This window comes from Oncorhynchus kisutch, linkage group LG5, assembly GCF_002021735.2.
Source record: "Oncorhynchus kisutch isolate 150728-3 linkage group LG5, Okis_V2, whole genome shotgun sequence".
Taxonomy (NCBI): Eukaryota; Metazoa; Chordata; class Actinopteri; order Salmoniformes; family Salmonidae; genus Oncorhynchus; species Oncorhynchus kisutch.
In genome coordinates this window covers 63931643-63938044 of record NC_034178.2, presented here as the reverse complement: position 1 = coordinate 63938044, position 6402 = coordinate 63931643, and the positions used below count along the sequence as shown (strand labels likewise).

The 6402-nt window shown below is 45.6% G+C and overlaps 1 long non-coding RNA gene across 1 annotated transcript; it reads right to left on the bottom strand.

Moving 5' to 3' along the window:
• Nucleotides 1-1479: 1479 nt before the first annotated feature.
• LOC109891402 (uncharacterized) lies at nucleotides 1480-2828 on the bottom strand. The gene is made up of 3 exons (XR_002255524.2): nucleotides 2735-2828; nucleotides 2523-2620; nucleotides 1480-2415 (listed from the first exon to the last, which is right to left on the bottom strand). It is a non-coding gene; the product is annotated as an uncharacterized LOC109891402 (long non-coding RNA).
• Between the last annotated feature and the right edge of the window lie 3574 nt (nucleotides 2829-6402).

Here is a 6402-nt window from a genome sequence, read left to right as displayed (position 1 = left end):
GTTTGCTGAGTAGAGTGTTGGAAGCCATTTTGTAGATGACATCGCCGAAGTCGAGGATCGGTAGGATAGTCAGTTTTACTAGGGTAAGCTTGGCGGCGTGAGTGAAGGAGGCTTTGTTGCGGAATAGAAAGCCGACTCTTGATTTGATTTTCGATTGGAGATGTTTGATATGAGTCTGGAAGGAGAGTTTGCAGTCTAGCCAGACACCTAGGTACTTATAGACGTCCACATATTCTAGGTCGGAACCATCCAGGGTGGTGATGCTAGTCGGGCATGCAGGTGCAGGCAGCGACCGGTTGAAAAGCATGCATTTGGTTTTACTAGCGTTTAAGAGCAGTTGGAGGCCACGGAAGGAGTGTTGTATGGCATTGAAGCTTGTTTGGAGGTTAGATAGCACAGTGTCCAAAGACGGGCCGAAGGTATATAGAATGGTGTCGTCTGCGTAGAGGTGGATCAGGGAATCGCCCGCAGCAAGAGCAACATCATTGATATACACAGAGAAAAGAGTCGGCCCGAGAATTGAACCCTGTGGCACCCCCATAGAGACTGCCAGAGGACCAGACAGCATGCCCTCCGATTTGACGCACTGAACTCTGTCTGCAAAGTAATTGGTGAACCAGGCAAGGCAGTCATCCGAAAAACCGAGGCTCCTGAGTCTGCCGATAAGAATATGGTGATTGACAGAGTCGAAAGCCTTGGCAAGGTCGATGAAGACGGCTGCACAGTACTGTCTTTTATCGATGGCGGTTATGATATCGTTGAGTACCTTGAGTGTGGCTGAGGTGCACCCATGACCGGCTCGGAAACCAGATTGCACAGCGGAGAAGGTGCGGTGGGATTCGAGATGGTCAGTGATCTGTTTGTTGAGTTGGCTTTCGAAGACCTTAGATAGGCAGGGCAGGCCGAATTAGCAAGCAGGGAGATAGCGAGGGCTAGAGAGTTAGCCTTTGGGGGACGTCGCGATGGGGTGAGTCTGTTTATTCCTCGTCATGCGATGACATCGGTAGACCGGTCGTGGGCCCGGGTATTGTAGCTCAGGAGTAGCACAGGTGCTACGGCCGGGCTAGCTTCAAGCTAAGTGGGTGGAAACGCTAGCCAGGAGTAATCCGAGGTTGCGGTTTAGGTAGATAGCTAGTTGCTGAAAAATCCAGCTGAAAGATGTTCCGTTTGCGGTGGGAATCCGGGGATGAAAAATAAATAGGTCCGTTGTACTCTGGTTAAAGTCGCGTTGTACGAACAGGCGAGAGCTTTCCGAACTACAGGTTAGCTGATGACCGGTTAGCTGGAGACCGCTAGCATACCCGCTGGTTAGCTGGCTAGCTTCAGTTGAGGGGTCCGAAGTAAATATAAATACTTTAGGAAAAATAGCTACATTGGGTGAGTCGGGTTGCAGGAGAGTATTTGGAAGCTTAGGGTTTAGCAAAATGTTTTCAAAGAGATATGTGGAGAAAATATGTAAAAAACGAAAAATAAACGATATATACAGGGACACGACAGGACAGGACGACCTACTGCTACGCCATCTTGGGATCACCCAAGATGGCACGCCGTTTGTCTTGTCACAAGGTCAAATCAAACTTTTATTTGTCACATGCTTCGTAAACAACAGGTGATACAATATTGACATATGGTCGGAGTCCTCATCAAACTACTCAGTTGGCCGCTTATGCCTCGATCACGCCGTCATTGCATTTTGGTACACCAGAAGTACATTCCTTTCCAATGGAACGCTGTTTGCTTTGCAGAATTGCAGAGGCCGTTAGTGTGTTTTGTGTGATGCATAAATTGGATTTATCGAACGTATGCGTCAAACTGCGTCAGACTCCTCGACAGAAATGGTAGCAGAAAGTTCCTGTTGAACCTTTGTTGCACACAAATCCAGATGATGCCGCTTACTATTTTGCGCTATAACACTATCGGTGTGATCAAGGCGTTACAACTCTATCACAGTCGATTTCCGCGATTATAAACCCAGGGTCGTTACACATACGTTCGACAAATCGAATTTATACATGAAGCACTGCAACTGCCTCTGCAATGCTGCAGGGGAACCACAGCTTTCCATTGGAAATGTAATGTACTTTTTGTGTACCAAAAAATAATGACTGTCGATGTGATCAAGATCAGTGGTCACTAAAGTAAGGAGAGGAGGGCAGGAAGCTGAGCACTCATATTGGATGATAGGACACTAGTGTACAGTCAGAGTATGTTGCTACTTTTTATGGTACTTGTGTTTGAGAATCTATAGGAATTTGAATCTATGCCCATTTGGAATCCGTGCCAATTGAGGTCCTTCGGTCCCACCAGCTGTAGGCTTGACACTCCACCTCCGGGACCTCTTTATAAACCACGCGGTAGCCAAACTCCGTTGGAACCCGCTGGCACTTGTTGGGCCATGTGGTAGGTTTCATCGGTCTGGGGATATGAACGGAAAAAAAGACGTGATATTGGCAAAAACGGAATTCGTGTTTGGTTTATATATTTGACTTGCATACTGTCACTAATTTGGTCCGTTTACTCACGAGAGACAAGTAGCCATTTTCGTGGCAGTTGCACTTGTTACAACCCCTGTAGAAGGTCTGTCCAGGCTCAAACGAAACCTCTTTGTAGATACACGGACCTGCAGTCAATGAATACAGAGAACAATTGATAACGGTGCAGGTTGTTAGATTGCACTTTCAACTGTAATCTGGCTATGGCATGCACAAATGCAAGGATTTGCAAATACACTCACGAGAGATTTGCGTGATCCCAAACTATACTGGCCAGCATTACTTCAGCTGGCCAGTAGAGGGAGATGTTATATTAAACTGCTGAACGGTAAAGCCTTCCACACCAAAGAAGAGGTGACCCAAACTTGAGAAATAGATTCATTCAATGTACAGTACCAGTCAAAAGTTGACACACCTACTCATTCAATGATTTTTCTTTCTTTTTACTATTTTCTACATTTTAAAATAACAGTGAAAACTATGAAATAACACATGGAATCATGTAGTAACCAAAAAAAACTGTCAAAATATATGTTATATTTGAGATTCTTCAAAGTAGCCACCCTTTGCCTCTTTGCACACTCTTGGCATTCTCGCAACCTGCTTCATGAAGATGTCAGCTGGAATGCATTTCAATTAACAGGTGTGCTTTGTTCAAAGTGAATTTGTGGAATTTAATGCATTTGAGACAATTGGTTGTGTTGTGACAAGGTAGGGGTGGTATACAGAAGATAGCCCTATTTGGTAAAAGACCATGTCCATATTATAGCAAGAACAGCTCAAATAAGCAAAGAGAAATTAGAGTCCGTCATTACTTTAAGACGGTAAGATCAGTCAATCCAGAACATTTCAAGAACTTTGAAAGTTTCTTCAAGTGCAGTAGCAAAAACCATCAAGCGCTATGATGAAACTGGCTCTCATGACCGCCACAGGAAAGGAAGACCCAGAGTTACCTCTGCTGCAGAAGGTAAGTTCATTAGAGTTACCAGCCTCAGAAGTTGCAGTCCAAATAAATGCTTCACAGAGTTAAAGTAACAGACACATCTCAACATCAACTGTTCAGAAGAGACTGCGTGAATCAGGCCTTCATGGTCGAATTACTGCAAAGAAACCACTACTAAAGGACATCAATAATAAGAAGAGACTTGCTTGGGCCAAGAAACACAAGCAATGGACATTAGAATGGTGGACTTTGGTCTCATCTGTCCTTTAGTCTGATGAGTCCAAATTTGCAATTTTTTGGTTCCAACCACCGTGTCTTTGTGAGACACAGAGTAGGTGAACAAATTATCTCCACATGTGTGGTTCCAACCATGAAGCATTCTGCAGCGATACGCCATCTGTGCTACCTAGAACCATAACAGGTTCAGAACCCTTTTTTTTTAGTTCCAGGTAGAACCTTTTTATGAAAGGATAATTAAAGGGTTGTTTGTTGGGTAAAATGTTTCTAGTTGGAACCAAAAAAGGTTCTCCCGCAGCGACACCTGAAGAACCCTCCATTAACCCTATTTTCTAAGAGAGTATTTAATCAAGGTTGTACTTCATCTGCGAGTCTGTAGATGGCTGCCTGGGTCACTTGACAAGTCCAGATGAGACTGAGGGACAGACACAAAGCCCAGAGACAGACTGACATGCTGGGTCCAAATGCACGTCTCCTCCACGCCATGCCGGCCCGACTCCACTCCAAAAAGTCACAAGAATAAAGAAACAAAGAAACCTCTCTGAGGAAGAAGCAGGTCTTTACAGAGAGAGCGAGAACGGGGGGAGGGTGGGACTAAACAGACACTTGCTTCTTTCCTCCCTCCTTTTCCACTCCGGTCTGTTCCATTCCACTCCTGTCTGTTCCATTCCACGCCTGTCTGTTCCATTCCACTCCTGTCTGTGCCATTCCACTCCTGGCTGTGCCAGGGAGCACCCCACACCCCCAAAGATGTTGTGGGGGTGCTGAGGAGTATTTTTCTCCGCTCAAACAGGAGTAATAAAGGTGCACACATTTATATTTTAATCAGGGAGTGCTGCACCCCTACTTCCCGCTACTATGCCCCCATCCCTCATTGTCTGGCTCGCTCATCTCCATTCTGGAGCACTCTCACTCCGGATCGACTGGGGTATTGGTCCATCATGCTCTATCTTGCTCTTGCTCTGGGCAAAGGGAAAAGTTCCACTAAATATTTAGATATTTCTTCTGACTCATTGGGTTTATATGAGCAAAGCACAGCTTCCAGAATCGTAACGCTAGGTGTGGAATGTGGACCGCTTAGTTTCAGGAATGTCTTGTGGGTGTCTGTGCCGGTGGAGTGTATAGTACTGTAACACGCTGGGTAGCTTCTTCACATGAAAAACACGACAACACACACACACACACTCAGCCAACCACAGCTGGGGTCTTACGTGGGAACAGGCTGTCTTGTACCTCTATCTGTCGTCACTGCCACACTCTGAATAACAATCACTCAGACGGGAAACTCTGGAGAGCTAACAGACGGAATGGGAACAACAGCCTCTCCGTATACAAACCCCGTCACCATGACTCAACCCCTTTTTCAATCCCTCCATTCAAGTCTGGGACATGGGTGGCTCCTGACCTGTTTTTTTGGCCACATTAAGTAGTGTTTATTCCCATTTCCCACCCAACATCCTAACCAATAATTAGCAGCAATCCTACCTTCTGGCCCGACCTCAAGATCTTTGAAAATTATCCAAGCCAGGAGGGTACTTGGCTATATACTGTATGTGCATCGCCAGTGATGTTGTTAAATGTGTCAGTTTTTAATGAGGAGAACCTCCTCCATGCACTCACTCTGTCAATAGAACCATTACATAACTGGTTAATTATACCAGCTGATGAAACCCGCTCTCTCATTTTATCTTGTTGTGTCATCCAACCTTTCTCCAGAAAGAGAACCAGTAGATACATACAAATCAAATCACATGCACCGAATGCAACAGGTCTAGTAGACCTAAATGTGAAATGCTTACTGACAAGCCCTTAACCAACAACGTAGTTGTTTTTTTTAAAGAAAGAAAATATTTGCAAAAAATAAAAATGTGCCTCCTATATTGGCTATTCCCAAACTGGAATGTTTCAAGCAGACAACCATAGTCCCTGTGCCCAAGAACACCAAGGTAACCTGCTTAAATGACTACTGCCCCGTAGCACTCACATCTATAGCCATGAAGTCCTTTGAAAGTCTGGTTATGGGTGAACAGGCAGTGGCTTGAGTGGTTATTGTCCTTGATGATCTTTTTTGCCTTCCTATGACATCAGGTGTTGTATGTGTCCTGGAGGGCAGTTAGTTTGCCTTCTTCACCACACTGCCTGTGTGCGTGGACCATTTCAGTTTGTCGGTGATATGAACACAGAGGAACTTAATACTTTCCTCCTTCTCCACTGCTGTCCCATCGATGTGGATAGGAGGGTGCTCCCTTTGCTGTTTCCTGAAGTCCACAATCATCTCTTTTGTTTTGCTGACATTGAATGAGAGGTTATTTTCCTGACACCACACTCCGAGGTTCCTCACGTTCTCCCTGTAGGCTGTCTCATCGTTGTTGGTAATCAAGCCTACCACTGTTGTGTCATCTGCAAAGTTGATGATTGAGTTTGAGGCGTGCACGGCCACGCAGTCGTGGGTGAACAGGGAGTATAGGAGGGGGCTGAGAACACACCCTTGTGGCGCCCCAGTGTTGGGGATCAGCTGAGTGGAGATGTTGTTTCCTACCTTCACCACCTGGGGGAGGCCCGTCAGAAATTCCAGGAGCCAGTTGCACAGGGCGGGGTCGAGACCCAGGGTCTCAAGTTTAATGATGAGTTTGGAGGGGACTATGATGTTGAATGCTGAGCTAAAGTCAATTAACAGCATTCTTACATAGGTATTCCTCTTGTCCAGATGGGATAGGGCAGTGTGCAGCG